This window comes from Theropithecus gelada, chromosome 1, assembly GCF_003255815.1.
Source record: "Theropithecus gelada isolate Dixy chromosome 1, Tgel_1.0, whole genome shotgun sequence".
Classification (NCBI taxonomy): domain Eukaryota; kingdom Metazoa; phylum Chordata; class Mammalia; order Primates; family Cercopithecidae; genus Theropithecus; species Theropithecus gelada.
In genome coordinates, this window is record NC_037668.1 from 12712832 (window position 1) to 12737324 (window position 24493).

The window sequence follows — 24493 nt, forward strand, 5'->3', positions numbered from 1 at the left end:
GGGCTCAAGTGATTCTCATGCCTTAGCCTCCCAAGTAGCTGCCATTACAGGCATGTGCCACCATTTCCTGCTAATTTTTGTATTTTCAGTAGAGACGGGGTTTCACCATGTTGGCTAGGCTGATCTTGAACTACTGACCTCACATGATCCACCGGCCTCGGCCTCCCAAAGTGCTGGGATTACAGGCGTGATCCCGGCCCCGGAGCGGAATTTATCTAAGCAGAGACTTTGCAGAGACAGTCTTTGAAGCAGCCAATGGGTCTGGTTGGTCTCTGCATTTCTACATATTTGACCCTAAAACCGGCGCGACTTTTATCATCTCTGCTGTCGGATCCCTGCAATACTAAGAGTAACCTGGTCACTAATTGTCTGCCTGGACCTTGGATAGACCATTGGAGCATATCTCGCGATGGAGTGCGGCTCAAGAAATGACATTCCCGAAAGGAGAGAAGCAGTGGGGTTGGGCGGACACACGCAGTGATGGGGAACTGGAACCCAGGGAAAGGGGAGGCGTGTGGGGAGGAACCCGCGTGCAGATGAGGAGAGCTGCGGAGAGGGGTCTCGGACCTTCCTGTCGAGGAAGGCCCAGTCTTTGGTGGTCTCGGCAAAATGAAGGACGGGCCCCGAGTGGAGAACAGCACGTCCCCAAATCTCATTTCTATCACCCCTGTTTGTTTTACACTCCACCAGGCAAGTCTTCTGTCCAAGGGTTTCTTTTTAATGCTTCTCTTGAAGCAGCGTGGTGGGGAGGCCATGGCAGTCGTTAGCTCTGGAGGCCTGGGGAGGACGCTCTGAAGAGGAAAGCCCCGCGATTATCCAGTTTCACCCCGTTTTTGTCTACTCTTTTCCTCAGCGAAGCTTGTATGGGTCCCGATGTCACATCACAGCTGCGGCATTGGTGGATTAAGAGCCGCTGACAAATCTCTTTCGTGAAGGGGTAAGAAGCGCAGTTGGCCCAGAGCCATGGAAAGAGACGCAAGAGCAGAACCGAAAATACTTTCCTCCCTCTTGTTCTCTCTCTGCTATCGGTGAACATCAACCTTCCACACACACCAGTTCAGTACTGCCTCGGTCTCTACAGGAGGTTTACCAATTTTTACAGTTCCCGTTAGCCATGTTTTCTTCTCGCTTCTACAGTTCTTCCGGGGTTGAGTTTCAGGAGCTGGTCAGCAGTCCAGACGAGTTCAACATCCTGGTTCAAAACCATTTGTCTGGTTTTGCTACTAGGGTGAAGCTGGCCTCCTAGACCGGAGTTAAGACGTGTTCCCTGGGCTTCTATTTCTGAAGAGAATTGGTACAGTTTCTTCCTTAAATGTTTGGTAGTGAAACCATCTAGACCTGGTGCTTTGTTCTGGAAAGTTGTTAATTGTTGCTTCAATGTCATTAATAGATAGAGACCTATCTAGGTTATCTATTTCTCCTTGTATGAGGTTTTGTCAACTTTATCTTTCAAGGACTTGATCCAATTCATCGAAGTGATCAAATGTGTGAGCAGAGAATTGTTTTTAATAGTCCTCTACTATCCTTTTAATGTCCACGAGATCAGTAGTGAGAGTCCTTCTTTTCTTTTTCATATTAGTAATTTGTATCTTTTCTCATTGTTTCTTGGTTCACCAGCTAAAGGTTTATCAATTTTATTGGTCATTGCAAAGAACACTCTCCAGGTTTTGTTGACTTTTCTCTGTTGATTTCTGGTTTTCGATTTCCTTGATTTCTGCTCCAGTGTTCATTGTTTCTTGTCTTCCACTCACTTTGGACTTGATTTGCTCTTGTTTTCTTTCAGTTTCCTACAGTGTAAGTTTGGATTATTGATTTTAGACCTTTATTTGTAATATTTAATTTTTTAAAATCCATGATTAGTTTACTTTCTGTGCAGTAATTTTTTTAGTGTAATATAATTTTATTCTTATTAAAATTTCAGTTTTATTTTATGTACCAAGGGTACATGTGTAGGATTGCTACATGGGTATGTCGGGTCCGGGTAGTTCGCATAGTACCCAATAGCTAGTTTTTCAGCCCACTCTCCCTCCCTCCCTCCCTCCCTACCTCATGGTAGTCCACAGTGTCTACGATTCTCATGTTTATGTCCATGTGAGCTCAATATTTAGGTCCCGTTCCTAAGTGAGAACATTCGGTATTTCGTTTTCTGTTTCTGCATTAGTTTCCTCCAGATTATGGCCTCCTGTTCTATCTATGTTATTGCAAAAGACATGATTTCATTCTTTTTTATGGGTGTGTAGTATTCCATGTTGTGTATGTACCACATTTTTTTTTTAAATTTAATCCACCATTGATGGACACTTTGTTTGATTCCACATCTTCACTATTGTAAATAACCTGGTGATAATCATAGGAGTGCATGTGTCTTTTTGTTTTAATGATTTACATTCCTTTGTGTATATAACCAGTAATGAGATTACTGGTTGAATAGCAGCTCTGTTGTAGGTTCTTTGAGAAATCTCCAAACTACTTTCCACAGTGACTGACCTAATTTACATTCACTCCAAGGGTTTATATGCTTTCTCTCCAGTTTTATCAGCATCTGTTGGTTTTTGAATTTTTATTAATGGCCATTCTGAGTGGTGTGAGATGGTATCTCATTGTAGCTTTGATTTGCATTTCTCTGATCATTAGTGATGATAAGCATTTATTCCTGTGTTTGCTGGCTGCTTGTATGTCTTCTTTTAAGAAGTGCCTGTTCATGTCGCTTTGCCCATTTTTTAATGGGATTATTTTTTGTTGCTGTTGATTTTTTAAAGTTCCTGACAGACTTTGGACATTAGACCTTTGTCAGATTCACAGTTTGTGAATATTTTCTCCCATTCTGTAGCTGGTCTGTTGACTCTGTTGATGGTTTCTTTTGCTGTGCAGAAGCTCTTTCATTGAATTACGTCCTACTTGTGAATTTTGTTTTTACTACATTTGCTTTTGTAGACTTGGCCATAAATTCTTTGCCATGGCTGATATTGAGAATTATATTTCCTAGGTTTTCTTCTATGGTTTTTCTGCTTTGAGGTCCCAGTATATATAGTGTCATTGCAAATGACAACCAACCAGAGACTAATCATTACAAGCCAACAAAGGGAACTTATTGGTGACCAGGAAAAATGTCCAACAAATGAAAATTAGTAAAAGAGATTCCTGGGTGTCTTTTTCTGTAAAGCATGGGGCATTGCTGTCTGTAGACTTCAGCAAACTTTTTCTGCAACGGGCCAGGGAGATAGGAAGTGTTGTAGGCTTGTGAGTCAAGAGGCAAAATTAAGGATATTATGTAGGTGCACATATAACCAGGAAGAAAAGAAATTTCTATACCGTTTTCATTGATGAGATTCTAAACTAACAATAGTAACTGAGTAGAACTTCTCAGGTCATAAATGTTCTTTGCATTGAGAACCTAGGCTCAGCTTTCCTAGGCTCCCTGGTACAGCCCTGGCTTTCCACCCCTCAGGCTCTTTCCTCCCTGTTTTCCTCAGAAGAAGAGTTCCATACAAAAGACCTATTACCCTGAGAAACAGTGATGTACTCCTGGGGCCCACCAATGCCACACAAGTCAAAGAGTGGATGGCCTTGCCCCAGTTATGGCTCAGATCACCTTTGCAGGATGACATCGTGTTGGGAGATGGTCATCAGAGCCAGGGCCATGGAAGACGCTGTTGGGAGGAGGTGAGAGGACTGGTGCCCAGGGGGAGAAGTGGCCAAGCAACTCTGCATTCAGACTCACAAAAATCTCAAGGGGATGTAGAAATGGCAACAGGGTGAATGGAAAACTCAAGCAAGGTTTTGGGGCCCTGAGCTGATCTCTGTTTTTCCTCCTACAACCTGCCGCACATGGTATTTTCTCAGCTCTGTGGATGGAAACTGCATCCTTCCACATGCTCACTTGAAAAATCTTTGAGTTTTCTTTGACTGCTGATCTTTCCTTCACACCCTATAGCTGTTTAGTCAAGAATTCACATTAAGATGAGCAATCAGGTGTGGTCCTTAATCCACACCATCCTTTCCCCCCAGTTAATAAACCTTGTAAAGTAATTCTCCTAATAAAGACAACAGGATTTCCATGAAATTGCACAATTTTAATCCTTCCTGGATGCATGACTCACATAAGAGCACTGCTTTTGTTTACTACAATTTCCCCCTATTTTGATTTCATGCCTGTTTGACCTGCACTGTTTCCCATAAGCCAGGCACTTCAGCTCAGGTGTGCTTTCCTAATCGTAGAATTAGCAATAATAGCAGCCTTGCTAACAACTTCTTCCTGGCCCCACCACCAGGGGCCTAAATGCCATAGGATTTAATAGGTAAAGAATCGTAAGATCGCTGGGTGCAGTGGCTCACGCCTGTAATCCCAGCACTTTGGGAGGCTGAAGCAGGCGGATCACTTGAGATTGGAGGTCGAGACCAGCCTGACCAACATAGAGAAACCCCATCTCTACTAAAAATACAAAATTAGCCAGGCATGGTGGTGCATGCCTGTTATCCCAGCACTTTGGGAGGCTGAGGCAGGAGCATCGTTTGAACCCGGGAGGCAGAGGTTGCGGTGATTCTAGATCATGCCACTGCCATCCAGCCTGGGCAACAAGAACTAAACTCTGTCTCAAAAAAAAAAAAAAGAAAAAAAGAATCTTAGTCTTGTCCCTATTACTTGGTGTTAAAAAATGAATAGTTTTCCCCTGAATTCATATGTTGAAAGCTTATCCCCAGATTTGACTGTGTTTAGAGATAGAGTCTTTAAGGAGGTAATTAAGGTTAATGAGGCCACACAAGTGGGGCCTTAATCTGGTCAGAATGGTGTCCTATAAGAAGAGGAAGGGCATCAAAGAATATCTCTCTTTCTCCACACAGGCACAGAGGAAAGGCTATGGGAACACAAAGCAAGAAAGTGGCCTTCTGCAAGCCAGGAAGAGAGGCCTCCTCAGAAACCAGCTCTGCTAGCCCATCGATCTTGGACTTTTGGCCTCCAGAACACTGAGAAAATAAAAGTCTGTTGTTAAACCACCCAACCTTTGGTATTTTTCTGTGGAAGCCTGAGCTTCCTTGACTAACGCCCTTGGTAGGTGGGTGGCATTCACCTTATTGGGCTACATGATGTGAAGTTAAAGTAACTTTAGCAATAGGCACCATCTAATTTCATTGTATAGATTTTTAAAAAGGCACTGATACTGCCTTTTTTAGTTGTATGTATATTGATGCCTGGGCCTAGCGTTACAAGACTAGTCGAAATGGGAAGAAAGAAAAGAAGGGGGAAAGATATACCAAGTTCCATAATTGCATCCTCTACCCACATCCAGTTCTTAGAATCTTTTCCACTGGAGGCGCAACTTGTGTACCCTCAAATTCAATCTGAGCACACAATCATTAGACAACCAAGGCAACTTTTCCAACTTTCAGCATCACGTGCTTTGGGAAACAAGTATTTCAATCACTAATTTAAATATTCGTTGATATAATTGTTCTGAGGTTGATGAAAAATACAGTGTATCCATGTACTGTTGCCTTCTTCTGGGTAAAGAATGTTGTCTTTACTCTGTTGGCTCACATTTGACCAGAAACTGGAGCCCCAGCAAATCTTAGTAGCCACTCAGGAAGCCTATTTTAAGATAGTCCCAAAATCAAACTTGTTCTAAAACTAGTATGCTGATTGAGGAGAAAGAGCCTCATGACAAAAATTCAACTATAGCTGTGGGTGACAGTTGTGGGTTTCAGTACTCGTCTGGGCCCAGATTTCCCATGAGCACCTAATGAACAGGCTCATTTGCAGGGATTGTCAAGGTGCTCACTATGTCTACCTCATAGCCTCAAAAGAAGTGATCGGCTAAAAGAATTTGTGTACTATCTTGAAGGGAAAATAGCCCAGAAATGGAGGAAAAGATAAGGATTGTATAAAACAGACATGTGATTCAACAGTTGTTTAAAATATAGAAAGCTGCAAGAGACAGTTGTTCCCACTCTAATGACAAGAAAAAGCTGTATGGTCTACAAAATCATGTGTTTTGATCCCACCAGAGAGCTGAAGTTGCAAGGCCCCTGAGTCAGCTGAAGTACAAAGCATGAGGAACTTACCTATAGAAGGACAAACACATGAAGCAGTTCATCTTTGACAGATAATGGAAGGAAAAGACGGCAGCCATAAATGTTGGTTGGAGAAAAATCACTGAAGTGTTGTTCATCATTTCTTAAAGGCCAAGTGTGAAGTATTGTGACAGCTTAGAATCTCTGAGAGTTCCAGACACATAGCATGTTTTTGCCCATTTGCTGTGTCTTTCCTCCCACGTCCTTAGTGCTGACAAGACACATGTGGCAGGGAAAGAGAATTTCTCGAGCTTGCCACGGTGGTGTAGGCATATAAGTCATGATCGCATGATCGACCACCACCAGAGTACAGGCACAAAACCTGGTTGCTTCTCTCACATAAAACAAAAGGCATCTACCACTGATGTTGTCCAACCCTTGGCCCCAGGGGTAGGCCAACTGCTGAGGTGGGTTAGACACAAAATCTGTCTATACTGGACAAGGGGAGGAGACTTGCTCTTTCCCAAGACTCCCCATCATTGAAAGGTAGAGTTCCGCTACCCCAAGGGGATGTCACAGAAACACTAGGACTCAGGCACCCATGGCCTGAGGTTTGGTACACTTTCAATGCAATCAGTAATGTGAGGTGGTTTCAATCAATTGTTTGAGTTGGTTGCAGACCCTTTCCTTTAATGAGGAAAAACTGTGATGTGGATACAAAGTTTCCATGTTCAGAAAGATTGGCCTTGTCCTTAAGGATATTATATTGATTGGATTTCTCTCAACCTCCTTAAGTTGTGTTTAGCATTATTAAAATTAAGTGACATTCACTTGGATGAAGTGGTAATAAAAAAAGTTGTGAGAATTTCTAGTGATTTTTTATCTCAAGCCTTGTATCACAGTTGGGCTGTCATGTGTGTACTTGAAAATAAAATGTGTACAATTGTTGCACTGTTTTGAAGATTTTAATGGTGAAAGCGACCTAATCAGTAATCAGTACTGTATCTAGAAACCAATCTTGGAAATATGTGATTATGCTCTTTTAAAATAGCTGAAAAGAAGGCCAGGTGTGGTGGCTCATTCCTATAATTCCAGCACTTTGAGAGGCCGAGGTGGGCAGATCACTGAAGGCCAGGAGCTCAAGGCCAGAAGCCTGGCCAACATGGCAAGACCCTGTCTTTACTAAAAACACAAAAATCAGCTGGGCATGGTGGTGCCCGCCTATAATTCCAGCTACTCGGGAGGCTGAGGCAGGAGAATTCCTTGAACCTGGGACTCGAAGGTGGAGTTTGCAGTGAGCTGAGATGCTGCCACTGTACCCCAACCTGGATGACAGAGGAAGATTCTGTCTCAAAATAAATAAGTAAAATAGCTGAAAAGAAATGAGTGTGTGTTTATTCTCATTTTGTTCTTGTTTTGTTGTTTAGTATTTAAATAAAATGAGATTATTTATCCTCATACGGAATTTCCAAAACTGATATATGCATTTAGCATTTTGTTAAATGATGGAGAGAAAATTTAATTGCCTTACTTTGAAAAGTTTGGCATAGGTCCTGTCACATTTTTGATGCTTTTGATCACAGTTCTGTCATTAGAATGCTGGCAACTACATGTTGCCATGCAAGGAGTATCCTAACCACTTTAATACGGTCGTTTGAAGCGCTGCAGGCAGTAACTACTTGACAGCAGATCACAGTGTTTTTATTGGTGATGTGAGAGAGAGAAATAGAACTTTCTGCAGTACAAATGTCCTGTTAACTAATCCTTGTGCTATTAGCTTACAGAGGTTTGACTCCTGGGTCTGAAAAGGGCACTTTCTCCTGCTAAATCTTGAATATTGACACCAATCAATGCCTCATCAATCAGACCCTGGGGAAGATGACAATCAAAACCAACTGCTTTCATGAGAGACGGAACCAGAAATTGAAACCATTCAATCCCTCTACACCCAACAATCCCACATGTCCCCTTTTCCATCTCGTACCCCCTCTTCCTCTAGACAGAAGAGGTGGGCACATGAGAATTGTAAGGCTGGAGTTTGAGGGAGAACTTTAGTTCAGAAATTTTTTTTTCTTTCTCTTTTCTTTTCTCTCCTTCCTTCCTTCCATCCTTGCTTCCTTCCTTCTCTCCCTCCCTCCCTCCCTCTTTCTTTCTTTCCTTCCTTTTTTTTTTTTTTTTTTTTGTATTTTTGGTAGACACAACGTTTCACCATATTGCCCAGGCTAGTCTCAAACTCCTAAGTTCAAGCGATCCACCCACCCTGGACTCTCAAATTCAGAGATTTTCTATAAATTAGACATTACACTTAGAAGCACCCTGATGCAAGGCCAGCAACTAGGCCCATATATCGGAATAACAGGGTTTTCTAGAGCATTCATCTGCTCTATCATAGAAAAGTATAAAAGGTCATGAAAGGTTTTTGAAACTCTTACCTTATGGTCAAACTGATTATAATTAAATTTGTGTATAAGGTTTTATTACAATTAGCTTTAACATTTTAATACACTACACAAAGGTAAAATTTGGTTTTCTCTTCATCAAAATGTTTGTGTAATATTAATAATAGATACAGTATTTTTTTTTACCTTTTGGCTAAATGATTGACTATTTTAAGGTGACCTATGATCCTATTTTGTGATATCAAGTCTTTCAAAACTTCGGCAAACTTTCTAAGAGTAAAATTTCCATATTGAGCCTTTTGGACCTCAAATTAACTTTTTGGATACTAAGTTCTTGAAGTCCAAGAGAGATATATTAGGCTTCTTAGGCTTATTTGTTATGCTAGAATTATGCAAGAAGCATTGTCAAATCTGAGGTGGTGTTTCACTTCCTTTGGGTTCTGTTGACACAGATGTGTTGTTAATGTGTGTTCCAGGATTGTATGAGATTCCTAGAGTTCTGATATGCTGCCAGTGATAATTACGATTATTATGTTAAATTGTCGGGTGCCACAAAAGCAACAGAATTCCCTTGTCAACTGTGTCTATAACTATGGCTGTCTTAAGGCTTTTGTCATCCACAATTGTTGTTTTGCTTTGATTCTTCTTAAAAAAGTTACTTATAATCAGTTACAGTCCAGGCCTTGGTTCTTTGGGGAAGTCCATGAAAAGGACTCTTGGAGGCAGGTTTCTGATAACTTGGAGATCATGCCATTGAACCAAACAGAAAATTTCCAAGGCACTAATAGAAAGGCTGATGTGTTCATAGAGATTGCTAGCCCAGTATGAAGCAGAGCAGGAGATGATTGCATGGATTGGACTAATAGAGGACTGAAATAAGTTTTTATGGTCTTTGTTTGTTTGTTTGAAACACTGTTGATTCTTCAGAGTCTGGAGAACTTGTTTCCTTTTGAGCTATTTATAGCCTGCAACAATTGAGTAGAATAGTCTTCTAAACAGAATTTGAGGCATATTTTTCTCTCTGCCAAATTTCTCCAGAATTTGTAAACTCAATATTCTTAACTCATGACCATGTGTTTGTTTGCATAAGTTCAATAAGATTCTGTTTTCTTTTATAACCTGATACAGGTGGAGGAATTGATAATTTTCCCAGGGCTTTGCCTGAAATGGCGTTGTGAAATGTTCCAGCAAAGTCCATTTAGGAGAGCCTATATGAACAATGATTCTTGCTGCACTTTGTGTGGGTAATCAGGCCAAATATACGGAACTGAAGCTTCTTTTGCAGGTAGGTTGGTCCTGCTGTGTTTTGTCTTTAGTGGAAATGGGGAACTGGAGAGAGGAAGATTGTGTTGTGTTTCAGGAGAAACTACAGTATTAGATGAACGTTTGATTCCTGGGTGGCCATGCAGTCACCCATGGTGTGGAGCTGCTCAGGGTGCCCCTTCTCCACATGACACAGCCAGGAAGCTGGATGACCAGATTCCCCATGATTGAAGAACTGACAAATAGAAAGTGGGGACTGAAATCGATCCAATAGTCCCATAGACAGTGTTTTTGGACATAGACATGGACCCTTCTGGTCTTAAAGCTTGAAACTTACATTTGTTTTATCTGAGTTCCTTCCTCAGGAAAGGACCCTCAGGCCTCTCAAAAAGCATCATAGACCTGAAACTCAGCAGATCACAGCCTCCAAACAATAAGATGTCAGCCCCCTCACTCATCATGAATGCTTCCTCATCCTTCCCTAGTTCCTCTTTTCCCACACACAGTTACGTTTCTTCCCTGCTAAATAAACCCCTCACTTTAGTTGATCTGGGAGATTGATTTGAGACTCATCTCCCAGCTCCTCAGCTGCAGCACCCAATTAAATCCTTCTTCCTCGGCAACACTCAATGTCTCAATGATTGGTTTTCTGTGAGCTGAGCAGTAGGGCCTAGACCGAACTCCTGGGCTTTCAGTAACAATACATGTAAACTTTTACAGACTGCAATTAATGGATCATGAGATATTGAGAAATTGGAATGGCATCAACTTGGCCAATTCAGAGAAAACACCCTGAGCTTAAATGTCAGGGCTCTGCCTCCTGACCTCAACAGTATATGGTTGATTTTGAGTCATAGCAGGTGAGTATGGCCTGGTTTGAGTGTTTTATAGAAATATAAAACATGGCAGATTGCATTTATTTTAAATCCAACAAATCTCCATTTCTGGTGAGAAAATTTTGTTAAAACCAACCAACCAACCAAACATAGATGTATATGAAGAAGAAAATGAAGGATTCCCTGCTTCCCAATCTCACTTGATTGCTGTCTTCTATTATATACTACAGGGAGGAAGGGGGCAAGGCGCCCAGGAAGTCCCTTGTCCTGTTTTGACAATCATCTAGCCTCTTTGGGCAAACAGAAAAGAGGGAAAGCATAAAGAAAATAACAGAAATTTTGCAGACATTTCATCTCCAGGCTGGGCGCGGTGGCTCACACCTGTAATCCCAGTACTTTGGGAAGTCAAGGTGGGCAAATCACTTGAGGTCAAGAATTTGAGACCAGCCTGGCCAACATGGCGAAACCTCATCTCTACTAAATATACAAAATTTAGCCAGGCATGGTGGCCCACGCTTGTAATCCCAGCTACTGGGGTTTACAATTACTTGAACCCAACAGATGGAGGTTGCAGTGAGGGGAGATTGCCCACTGCCACTGCACTCCAGCCTGAGCAACAAAGGAGACTCTATCTCAATGCAAAGAAAGAAAGAAAGAAAGAAAGAAAGAAAGAAAGAAAGAAAGAAAGAAAGAAAGAAAGAAAAGAAAAGAAAGAGGAAGGAAAGAAAGAAGGGAAGGAAGGAAAGAAAGAAAATAAGTGAGGGAGGAAGGAAGAGAGGGAGGGAGAAAGAGGAAGGAAGGAAGGAAGAAAGGAAGGAAGGAAAGAAGGAAAAGAGAGAGAAAGAGAGAGAAAGAAAGAAAAGGAAGGAAGAAAGAAAGGAAGGAAGGAAGGAATTTCACCTCGGCACAGGAAACTCTTATGACGGAGGCTTCAAGGGCTCTTCTCTGGCCCTAAACCCACAGTGGATGTTGCCTCGTTTTCCGAGGTACAAATGCAATGATAGGAGCCGATCAAAGGAGAGGGCAGAGAGAAAGCAAGAGGGATGGCTCCTTCCTACTGATCCACCTTCCTCGAGTGTTGCTTGTGGGATAATAGAAATGCCTTGACATGGGTGGGTGGGAACTATTGCCACTTATTAGGAATTCAGACACCACCAGCAAATTTGCATTGTGAGGTTCCATGGTGTAATGGTGAGCACTCTGGACTCTGAATCCAGCGATCCGAGTTCGAGTCTCGGTGGAACCTTTGTGTACCTTTCTGTTTAATTAGGGCGGTAGTGCCGTGTTTTACTCCCTAAAAGGAATGGGGATTCCACTGACGTCCACAAGCACTGAGCTGCGGGCCTCCGTGTCCCTTCTGCTCCCGCTGTCTAAGCCTCGCGATGTCCCCCGCGCTCCTTGTCCCCTCTTCGTCTCCGTCGTCGGTGTTCGGGGTCCCAGAAGCCAGGTTTTTACAGTGGCCGGGACCACAGGGAAATTGCCGAATCATCCAGTCGGGATCACCGAGCCTGCAGGGTCCCCTTCCTGGGCGAGCCTCGTGGCACCCAGCAATCGGAGGCCCGGACCTCCCGCTCCCCCGCCTCGGGGTGAGAGGTCTCCTCCACTAAAAAGGCTGCCGCCCCTCAGTCCTAGACCCAGAGATTCCTTTCACCCGGAAAATCTCGTAATGTCACCCATTGTCATTTTGGTAAGTAAATGGTGACGTGGGAAATTTTGATGGGGTTAGCTCAGTCATTGGAGATTGTGTCTCAGCTTAGGATGGATGGTTGGAGACCTAACTTGGGAGTAGCACTGCTTTATTCACATGGTCCATCTGATTCTGAATGTTAATTTATTCACTTCTTCATATTAAGATTTTTATGCCGAATCTTTAGCGCCTGCGTCTCTATTGCGGACCCTAAAAGTCACTGTTTCACTAAGCTTCGGAACCTGACTCCGGGAAATCTCATTTATTTATCCCAAGATCTGAGCCGGAAAGAGAAATCCTCCCGGCAGCCTCTTCAAGCACACGGCCTGGGAGCGCGGGTTCTGATCCTCCGCCGCCCCGGCCGAGCTCCCGCGGCACCACGGGGAAGAGGAGCCTGAGCAGCTCTGAGGGGCGAGTCCCTGACGGTGGGGCTCCCCCTCGTCCCGTCAGAACCCTGCCCCAAGGAGAAGACGCCTTAGGACGCTACCAGAGTTAAAAATGTTCTCTCCTGCTCTTCAGAGCACTTGGAATGAGGTTCCTGATGGCTCTTGGGAGCGAACTAAGATGTCGCTCCAGGCGCTCAGGACCATCGCTCTCATTTTCATGTTTTGGGGCTGAGAGCGATTACGAAGGAGTGTAAATCACCGCAGTCTTTGAAGGGCTCAGTTTGGAGGACGAGCCGGGGTTGAGGGGGGTGAGATGACGCCTTCTTGGCTCCTTGGAGTGGACTAGAAGGTAAGGAAACACACAAACTCTTGTTTCCCCTTGCAGGCTGGACTGCAGGGCCTGGGGAGGAAAATTGGACAAAGAGTAACAATATTTATATACAGGTTGGCTGCACGCGTTGAAAATTGTTATCCCAGGCCGGGCGCGGTGGCTCAAGCCTGTAATCTGAGCACTTTGGGAGGCCGAGACGGGTGGATCACGAGGTCAGGAGATCCAGATCATCTGGGCTAACACGGTGAAACCCCGTCTCTACTAAAAATACAAAAAAATTAGCCGGGCGAGGTGGCGGGCGCCTGTAGTCCCAGCTACTCGGGAGGCTGAGGCAGGAGAATGGCGTAAACCCGGGAGGCGGAGCTTGCAGTGAGCTGAGATCCGGCCACTGTACTCCAGCCTGGGTGACAGAGCGAGACTCCTTCTCAAAAAAAAAAAAAAAAAAAATTGTTATCCCTAGAGATAAGTGTAGGAACGGGACCGGGGCACTGCTGTTCACCTCCAGTTTTGCAGCATATGTAAATTTGACAACAGTGTATAGTGCATAAAAATTCATTCCTGTTTACAAATAATTGATCACAACCAGTTACAGGTTTCATTGTTCCTTCTCCACTTCCACTGCTTCACTTGACTAGCCTTATAGGAAAAAAAATCATTTGTAAATATGATATTGTTTCAGTTGATCCTCAGCCCACTCATTCCCCACCCCCTGAAAGTAGCTGGAACAACAGGTATGCACCACATGCTGGGCTAATTTTTGTATTTTTACTAGAGATGGGCTTTCGCCATATTGGCCAGGCAGCTCTCGAATTCCAGAACTCAAGTGATCCACCTGCCTGGACCTCCCTGCACCTCCCTGCTGGGACTACAGGTATGAGCCACCCTACTTGGTCATCATTTGTATTTTGAATTTAAATATTTTGTAGTCATCACTCTTCAAAGATTCTGGGTTTTGTTGCATGAGCATGATGGGGTTCATGACATGCTACTCCAAAATACAACATCTTGGGGTATTGAATGTTTTATGCTAAAGGAATTTGAGTAAACAACAGAAGCAGGAAGGTCATTGTCACCCCACCACCTGCTGCCCTTCTTCTCTGAAGTCGATTAAAAGACACTAATGTGAGAGGTGCCCTCTCTGTAACCAGAGAGGTGCATCCTCCATTCTGAAGACACAGGGACACAGAGAAGAGCCTGAACACAGAAGCCAGGCTACATTTTCCTCAGTTTGTTACTGCTAGGTCATACTCTTATTGTCTTATCATACTTCTCCATGATTATCCATTCTTCAACAAACTGACTGTTAAACAAAAAAACAAAAAAACAAAAAAAAACTGAGATTTAGCTGTATCCATGGGCCTTCATTTCCTTTGGAAGGCGCTCCTGTCATGTAAAACGTACATTAAATAAATACATATGCTCTTCTCTTGTTAGTCTGTCTTTTGCTGTAAGGGTCTCAGCAGTGAACCTAGGCTGGGTGAGGAAAAGTCATCTTTCCTCCCCTACATGTAGAAATGTCTTCCACTATAAAACTATAAAAAATATATATATTTTTTGACAGGGTCTTCTACTGTCATCTAGGCTGGAGTGCAATGACGTGATCTCAGCTCACTGCAACATCTGCCTCCCGGGTTCAAGCGATTCTCCTGCCTCAGCCTCCTGAGGTGCTGGGATTACAGGCACCCACCACCATGCCGGGTTACTTTTTGTATTTTTAGTAGAGATGGGGTTTCACCATGTTGGCCAGGCTGGTCTTGAACTCCTGACCTCAGGTGATCCACCCGCCTCGGCCTTCCAAAGTGCGGGGATTACAGGCATGAGCCACTGCACCCGGTCAAAACTATAAGAATTTTATTAGAGCAGATTTGAAGCCAGAAATTGAATCATTGTTCCCCTTTGGATGAGCTGTATGGATGAGCTAATAAACTCCCAGTTCCTCCTAGATACAAATACTTCTCTAGCTCATTCCCTGAAGCTCCTTGAAGGTCAAACCTGCTGGAGATTGAGGGGCCTTCCTAGAACCTCCCAGCTCAGGAGGTTACTGCTGGTGAGAGGATTGCTGCAGTCTCCCTGGGATGGTGCAGGGTCACTGGAAAGTATCACTGCTGTAACTTCAGTACAAATGGTTTTCATCACATCTTTTCTTTGTGCAGTGTTGCAGGCAAAATACAAGAGCTAACATGCACATGAGTAACATACGCACATTATCAACTGTGCCTGAATCACAAAGTGCCACATGTTATGCACAGTTGATGAGTGCATATGTTTACTCATTTAGTCCTTACCTCAGGCCGAGGTCACACTATCACTTTCACCTTCCATGTGAGAAAACTGAGATGCACAAAGACGTTAAGTGACCTGCCCAGGGTCACTCAGCCAGCAAAGGAGGATTTGAAAGCAGGAATTTGAAGTGAAGGCAGCCTGGCTCCAGAAGACGTTCTCAGAACCACNTGTGCCAGCAAGTAAATGAAGAAAGGGACAGTATTAGAGTTGAGAAGTAAATTGGAATATGAATTGGTACCTCTCCCGCAGAAGATAAATTTGCTAAAAGTGCTGAAGTTAGAAGCATTACATAAAACCTGTTGCAGTTGCTCGTGCCTGTAAATCCTGGCACTTTGCAAGGCCGCGGAGCTGCTTGAGCCCAGGAGTTTGGAGACCAGCCTGCACAACATGGTGAAACCCCTTCTCTACAAAACATGTGAAAATTAGCAGGGCATAATGGCCCACGCCTGTAGTGCCAGCTACTGGGAAGGCTGAGAGATGGGAGGATCACTTGAGCCTGAGAAGTCAAGGCTACAGTGAGACGCGATCGGGCCACTGCACTCCAGCCTGAGAGACAGAATGAGACCCTGTCACAAAAACTAAAAGTAAACATTAAAAAGCCTGTAATATAGCAGTGGCACGTCCAGTTCTCTACGCTACTATAGAACTATCAGTGGCCAAAGGTATGTGTGGTGCAAGAATGACGATTTCAGGATTCTCTGAAATCCTAAAACCATGAAGCCAACTTCATTTCAAACACATTTTGGAAAGGGTTAAATAAATCATGCACAAACTGACAGATAAGAAATGCTGTTTTCAAAAATGATGGAGAGGATTATTATGATGATGAATGAGTCCACTTTCTATCCATATCATTGATAGAGCAATCAGTAAATCCAGCACATCCAGGGGATAGGACATCTCTCTAGGCCTCCTATTAAAAATGAAAAAATTGAGGCTGGCATATAACCCATCCAAGCCTATAAGGGGCAGCATGAGGATTTTATTGGCACCAAAAGTGACTCGTTTGGTCTCTGTTTCTTATACACAGGCACAAGACAGCATGACATTTCAGGAGATGCTCTGTCTGAATGGATCTGTGAGGTGGGGATGTGGGGGGTCCGGGGAGTGGCCCTTGACAGGGATCTCTGTTAACTGTGCCTAGAATCCTGGGAAGATAAAACCCTCCCTGCAGGGGGCATCCCGGGCTGGCCTGGAACCACCAACCTTTAGGATTTAGGACTACGGGAAGAAAAAGGGCAGATTCTCTAGTGATGGATAATACACGAACGGGGGAGATTCTCTAGTGAGAGATAATACACGAACGGGGGAGATTCTCTAGTGATCGATAATACACGAACGCTTTAAAAGCTGGAGCAAGCGTCCCTGGGTGGGCTCGAACCACCAACCTTTCGGTTAACAGCCGAACGCGCTATCCGATTGCGCCACAGAGACAGGAACTGCTTATTCTACTGTGCATTATGGGAAGGACACCTTTAACAAACTGGCCCTATCCCTTCCAGCCTCAGGGCCCGCCTGGCAGGACGATAGAGCAAGGCCTTGGAAAACCCGAGCGATTAGAGCGGTGAATCGCGCTGGTCACGTTGGACACCTGCGCGGGACATTCTGGAGCCAGAAGGACAGCCGAATGGCCTTCGCCCGCCCTGCCCTTCGCCTGCTTCAGAAGCCCCCGGAAACTCCCAGGTCCGCGACCCGGGCTCGAGAAGCCTGGGGGCCCCAAGGCAAGCTGAACGCCCAGTGGGCTCCCGGGATGGCTCTTCCCGTTCTCTGCGCCGCCTTCACCCAGTGAGGGAGCCTGTGCCCACCCGGCCCAGTCGCTTTCGGGGCCGCTGCGGAGCTGCCGCTGCCATCTTCGGATCCTGTGTTCCGCACGGGGGCTCCACCAGGGCAGGGATGGTGGTGAGGGTGGCTCTTGGATCCCCCTCGCGGGGAGCAGGGTCTGGCACTCACCAGGGCGCATGATTAGGACTTGTTGAATGACTCCATCGTCGCCTTTATCTTTTAGTCCTTTGAAGAGGCTTGAAAATGGAAATCATGAGAGATTTTTCCATGGGGAAGTTCTTTTTACAAAGCGTTTATTCAGGTTGATTTCTCGGTACCTCGCGGGGCGGGCAACGGGCGAGGCCTCCAGTGCACCTTCTACGCGGTGGAGAATAAATAGAGAATCTTAGCTGGGCGGTGGTCGGGCGGTGGTGGGTGGTGGGGCGGGAGGGCGGGAGCGGGGGAAAGGAAAAGCAAAAGCAGGGAAAGAAGCCGGGGAGCGGTGGAACAGACATGCAGATCTCCTGAAAGGCTCGTGGGGAGGCACAGGCGGGATCTTCCGGAGGTGAGAATTGCTTTTTTATTGTAGCAGAATGGGGAGGAATTGAGGGGAAAATGGAGATAGAACCTGAAAGAGCCCGAAACGAGAGAATCTGTAGCTCTCCAAGAATAAAATCTTCCAGAAAAATTAGACTGAAAACTAGGCGTCTGGGACCCCTGAAATCCTTGGAGCAGTAGCATTATCATGACCCTCTGTGTTCCTTTTAGCAAAAGGACTTGCTTCCATTGTTTGTTTGTTCAATTGTTGTGTTTGTTTAATAAATAAAACCCTTTTCATGTATCTTTGAAATTATGTTGTTTCCATTACTTTATGATTACAAACAATGCTGCGGTCGTCATTGTTGTACATTTCTCATTGGCCATTGGTGTATTTTATAGGGTAGAGGCCTGGAGAGCAGTTATTCCAGCATAGTGATTACATGGTTTTTTATATCATTCCGTTTTCTTTCCTTTTTTGGCTTATTAGCTATAATTCTTTCTTTTATTATATCAGTGATAGCTTTAAGGTTTCTAGAATACATATTTACCAGTTTGCCCTCAAGTGACATTATACCTCCCCTTCTGGCCTTTATGCTAGTGTTGTCATGTATTTTGATTTTAGACGTGTTCTAAACCCCAACATCTAAGTACATACATAGCGATTTCCAGGCGTCTCCATTTCTTCGTGTAGGTTCAGATTTCTGTCTGATATCCTTATCCTTAGGTCTGGAGTACTCCTTTAACGTTTGTTGTAGTGTGGGTCGGTGAATGCTTTCATTTATTTGTATGTCTTTATTTTTATTTGTATTTTTTTAAGATGGAGTCTCACTCTGTCACCCAGGCTGGAGTACAGTGGCATCATCTGGGCTCACTGCAACTTCCATCTCCTGGATACAAGTGATTCTCATGCCTCAGCCTCCCGAGTAGCTGGGATTACAGGCATGTGCCACCACACCTGGCTAATTTTTGTGTGTTTAGTAGAGACAAAGTTTTGCCATGTTGGCCAGGCTGGTCTCCAACTCCCTGACCTCAAGTGATCCGCCCGCCTCGGCTTCCCAAAGTGCTGGGATACATGCGTGAGCCACCGCACCTGGCCTCATTTTTTGTATGTCTTTAAATGTCCTTATTTCAGTCACATTTTTGGAAGATTTTTCATTGTGGCTTAGAATTCCAGAATAACTTTTTTTCTCTCTCTCACTACTTTAATATGTTGCCACTTTGATGCCTTGTCATATCATCTTTTCTGTTTTTGTAAAACTGGCATAAAGGAGGCTTCCTGTACTTGCTATATAATTTTTGGAATGTGTATTTAAATTTTAAAAACTTTTATTATACTTTAAGTTCTGGGATACATGTGCAGAACGTCCAGGTTTGTTACATAGGTATACACATGCCATGGTGGTTTGCTGCACCCATCAACCCGTCATCTACATTAGGTATTTCTCCTAATGCTATCCTTCCCTTTGCCCCCCACCCCACTACAGGCCCCAGTGTGTGATGTTCCCCTCCATGTGTCCATGTGTTCTGATTTTTCAACTTCCACTTATGAGTGACAACCTGCAGTGTTTGGTTTTTTATTCCTGTTAGTTTGCTGAGAATGATGGTTTCCAGCTTCATCCATGTCCCTTCGAAGGACATGAATTCTTTCTTTTTTCTGGCTGCATAGTATTCCGTGCTGTATATGTGCCACGTTTTCTTTATCCAGTCTATCATTGATGGGCCTTTGGGTTGGTTCCAAGTCTTTGCTATTGTGAATAGTGCATGTGTGCATGTGTCTTTATAGTAGAATGATTTATAATCCTTTGGGTATACACCCAGTAATGGGATTGCTGGGTCAAATGGTATTTCTGATTCTAGATCCTTGAGAAATTGCCACACTGTCTTCCACAGTAGTTGAACTAAATTAAAAATATGAAAATGGGCTGGGTGAGGTGGGTCATGCCTGTAATCTGAGCACTTTGGGTGGGGGAGGTGGGACGATCGATTGAGGCTCAGAGTTGGAGACCAGCCTGGATAAGATGGCAAGACTCTCTCTCTCTCTCTCTCTCTGTGTGTATATATATAATATATATACTATATATAATATAATATACATAACTATATGTAATATATATACACATACACTCTCTCTATGTGTATGTATACACACACACAGATATAGATACATCCATCATGAAAGTCCTAGATTCATCTTAAGTTCCACCGAAAGTGCAATTAAAGTAAAATGTGCCCACCCTGAGGGCCAACCCTACCTCCTGACATGTAAGTTGTGTTTGTGAGACATTCTCAATAGCATTTGCTTTCCCTAGCATAGTGGTTTTCATGTTTTCCTCACACCTGAATGTCCTCAGTGCAAAACCTGTCAGAATTCACTTCCTTTGCTGTTCTTCTTTGAGAACCCTCCAGGGTTTTGTTTACTTGTTTATTTTATACCTTTTAAAAGCATAGAGACAAAGACTGGCGAGTGGCACATATTACTACATTAGTCTGAGTTCTCCAGAGAAAGAAAACAAGCAGGATACACACACACACATACAGAGACAGAGAGAGAGAGAGAGAGGGGTTTACATTGGCTAATGTGATTATGGAAGCAGAGAAGTCCAAGGTCTACACTGAGTAAGCTCTAGACCCAGGAGAGTCTAATGTAGTTCTCTACCAAGTCGGAGGCCCAAGGCAGAAGACTGATGTCCCGGCTCAAAGACAGTGGAGCAGAAAGACTTCTTTCTAGCCTTTCATTCTATTCAAGCCTTCTGTGGGTTGGATGAGGCCCACTCTGGGGACAGCAATCCGCTTTACGCAGTTTACTGATTCAAAAGTCAATCTCATCCAGAAACACTCTCAGAAACACAGTGAGAAATATTGTTTAACCAAATATCTGGGTACCCCATGGACCATTCAAACTGACAGAAAAATTAATCTTCACAAATACTCTCAATAAAAGGGACTAATAAATTTAGCATCATGTCCTGCCTGTTTATCCCACGACAATTAATGTATTCCAGCATAACATTGTCTTCCTTTCTCTTATAGTAGCAACATGTGAGAGTTTCATTGAAAGTAAGGTTGCCCAGGCATGGTGGCTCACCCCTGTAAACCCGCACTTTGGGAGGCCGAGGTGGGCAGATCACCTGAGCTCAGGAGTTTGAGACCAGCCTGGATAACATGGTGAAACCCCATTTCTACCAAAAATACAAAAAATTAGTTGGGCATGGTGGTTCGCACCTGTAATCCCAGCTACTCGGGAGGTTGAGGCAGGAGAATTGCTTGAACCGGGAGGTGGAGGTTGCAGTGAGCCAAGATGCCACCATTGCACTCCAGCCTGGGCAACAGGAGTGAAACTCCATTTCAAAAAAATAAAAATAAATAAATAAAATGAGGTTAATTTTGACCTTATGGAGTCTCTCCCCAACTCTTACATACCATTGCCACTTGTGGATTGTCATTTTTGTCATGGCTTTTATGTAAAAAATATATCAATAAGCTATATGAAGTGCTAATATAAGTTTGAGTTTCATCCTGACTCCATAAGCCACTTTCCATTTTGATAAAGCCTGGAAATATTCGTGTCCATCTCCTTGAATATGGGTAATGGATACCTATTGTGGGGCCTACTCTCAATCTCATGGTTTTCTTTATTTTCATTCAGGTCTCAATAGATATGCCTGGGCTGCCTGAAAGCCACTGAAAATGGCCCGTGGCCTTCTGCATCTAACAGAGTCGACTAAAATCTAAGCCATGTAATGGGGGGATGGAAAGTGAGAAACACCAAACTCAGCACACAAGGACTCAGTCTAAATCTCTGGGCTAAGAGATGACCAGACTCTATCATGGCTTCTCGGACATAAGGCTTTGTCTGGAGGATGACTGTAGGCTCCCGTGACAATGCCTACCCCAGGAAGCTTGAGGCTGCCAGGGGACCTTACTTTAGTTCTAGCCAATACCTGCTGATGATGGTAGATTCGGCATCTCCCTTTCTTATGGCACTTACTAAGAAGGGAATCCTTCCTGCATCCCTTTGAGATGTGTGTGTATCTCCTAGGGACTCCAGTGTGTCTTTCCCCAGGATCTGAAAGTCTTACTCCTTTGAGCTGTAGTTCTCAGGAAGGACTGAGCCTCTGTCTTCCAGTCTCTGTGGGAGGTTAGAATCCCATCTTCTAATATTGCCAGCTGGCAGACACAGCTGGCCTGATGAGGCAGAAGTTTACACTGAGCAACCTTTTGTAATGTTTCACTTGTGCCTTGCCCCCTGCCCTCTCTCTCTCCTCCCTCTCCCCCTATAATGCCATCACCTCTGCACAAATGGGAACACAGCTCAGCCAGGTTCTCTACTGTCAGTAGTTAGTGAATAAAATCCGTTTTCTGTGCTTTAACTAATGTCTGGCTTTATCTTTGGCAAAATAAGTGGAGTGATCATTTTTGGTGTCAAGGCAGCTACAAAGAGAGGCACAGACATGACAGGAGGGTCACTTGACCCTTCTCATTTCATAGGCATCTATTCCCGCCTGGTGTTTATAAGCCTGACACTTGGCTGGGCTTCCCTGGGGTATCTCTCCATGGCTCTGTGGCAAGACTTGAAAAGGCTGGTGATAACACTTGGTGTCCCCATAGCCACCTTCAAAAATGTCATTAAATGCTTGCAAGAAAATGAAGGGAAACATAGAAAACCTGATTTTTAAAGTCATTGCCTCTCCTTCTTCCTCATTCAGAGTGTGTATGATATTGCTGTGTGACATTGGTTGGACTGCAATTTAGCACAACACCTTTTCTAATATTTGGCAGTTTCTTACAGAGTTAAGTCTACCCTATAGGAAAGCAAATTGACTTTCATTCATTACCCATGAAAAATGAACACATACATCCAACAAGACTTCTACAAGAAATGCTCATAGAAACCTTTTTTTTTTTTTTTTTTTTTTTTTTGAGACGGAGTCTCGCGCTGTGTCACCCAGGCTGGAGTGCAGTGGCGCGATCTCGGCTCACTGCAAGCTCCGCCTCCCAGGTTCAGGCCATTCTCCTGCCTCAGCCTCCGAGTAGCTGGGACTACAGGCGCCCGCCACCACGCCCGGCTAGTTTTTTGTATTTTTAGTAGAGACGGGGTTTCACCATGTTAGCCAGGATGGTCTCGATCTCCTGACCTCGTGATCCGCCCGCCTCAGCCTCCCAAAGTGCTGGGATTACAGGCTTGAGCCACCGCGCCCGGCCGAAACCTTATTTTTATACTAAGGAAAAACTGGGTACAACACAAGTCCTCATCAACAGAAAAATTTAATATCTACTGTTACATAGTCATAAAATGACCTCACGCACAGCAAACAAAAACGAGCAAAACAAAAAGTTTTTTAAAAAGCAGGGAAAACATGAAAAAACACAGTAACATGGGTAAAACCCTCCAAACACCATGCTTAGCAAAAGATGCCTATAAAATATCTTTTGAATGTCAAAAACAAATTTATTTTAATGTACCTGTCTGATATTCCTGTGTAATTCCATTTACAGGAAGCATCAGGACTCAACAGTGGTTCCCTCTTTGAGATATTTTGATGGAAAACTTCCTGGGTTGATGGAAATGTACTATAGCTTGGTCTGGTTGATACTTAAAATGGTCTATACATTTATTAAATTTCACGGTACACTTTTTACATTTACATTTTTAATATAAAAATAATGTTAATTATTTTTAAACTGCTGAAATCTTAAAATGAATACTTCTTTTAGTATTGATTTTACCCTGAGATATATTTTTTACTTTTATACGTACTGTAAAATCTGTACAATAAAGTTTGGAGTAAATTAGAACTTTTTACTCTTCCTACACAATGCTAGAAGTTGGAACATCTTAATTCCATTTACCCTCCTTGTGATTTTCAAGTTACTGTCATTAATTTTATGGCAACATATATTTTAAGTCACATGGACATCACTATGATCGTTGGATTAATAAAACGTACTATTTGACTGAGCGACACATTTAACCTAGGCATTGCTCTGCGTTCCTTCATTCCCTTTCCACATTCCCTGGGGATCATTTCACATTTTTGTGTTTCCCTTAGTTAGCATGTGCTGCTTCTCCAGAAAGATCTGCACTTCACCTCCACTTGAAAGATCTGTAGTCTTGGGTTAGGAGCCAGCAGTCAGTTGAAAATGATAGTATTTTAGAACTCTGTGGTGTCTTTTTCACTGCTGTGAATTTAGCACCCAACCTTTGGACACAATAGGAATTTCCCCTCTGGCGCTGCTCTGGTTTTCCCATGTGCCTTGGGCATTCAGCAGTGTCCTGGTGACATGCTTAGGTGTGGTTTGTTTGTCCTTATGCTGCTTGGAGTTCATAGCTCCTCTTGCACATGTGGCTTGATGCCTCGTTGGGTTTGTTTCTCATAATTGTCCATAGGTAAGAACTACTTCTTTTCAGTATTGCTTCTGTCCCATTTTCTGTCTCATCCAGCTTCCAGGACTTTAGTGACATATTATGTTAAGCGTTTATGACATAACTCACATATATATATTCTCATATATATATATATATGCACTCGTTTCTTAGTTTTCCTTCCTGCTAGCTCTCTATGCTTGTCTAGAAAGTCTCCGGTTACTTATCAGGCTAGTAATCCCTCTTCACACGGATCCAAACTGCCATTACACCAATCTATTGACTTTTTAAAATAATAACTATTGCATTTTATTACTAACTTTAATAGATTTTCTTTCCAATTATAAGTATTTATTATATCTCTATGTTATTTCTACCATGACCATATTTTATTTCTATGATTTCCATTTTATTTCAAAATAGGTTATTATTTTCCGGTGAAAAATTTTACCATCTCTTCCATTTTTCTGAATATCTAAATCATATCATTTTAATGTTACTATCTGACAACCTCGATATCTCCGTCATCTGTGAGAAACCTATTGTTTCCTGTTTTGGGTTTGTTTTCTCTTGCCTTTGCTACTTTATATGCCTATAATATTGTGACTGAATGATGGGTCTCTGTGTGAAAAAT

At 43.4% G+C, this 24493-nt stretch overlaps 1 protein-coding gene and 2 non-coding genes across 7 annotated transcripts in view; 2 read left to right on the forward strand and 1 right to left on the reverse strand.

The window, feature by feature from the left end:
* The window catches only part of LOC112618235 (myomegalin), a 349895-nt gene that overhangs the window by 296633 nt on the left and 28769 nt on the right, over nucleotides 1–24493 (forward strand). The gene's annotated exons all lie outside the window — the stretch shown is intronic.
* TRNAQ-CUG lies at nucleotides 11682–11753 on the forward strand. Its single transcript has one exon. It is a non-coding gene; the product is annotated as a tRNA-Gln (tRNA).
* Nucleotides 16555–16628, reverse strand: TRNAN-GUU. The gene has a single exon. It is a non-coding gene; the product is annotated as a tRNA-Asn (tRNA).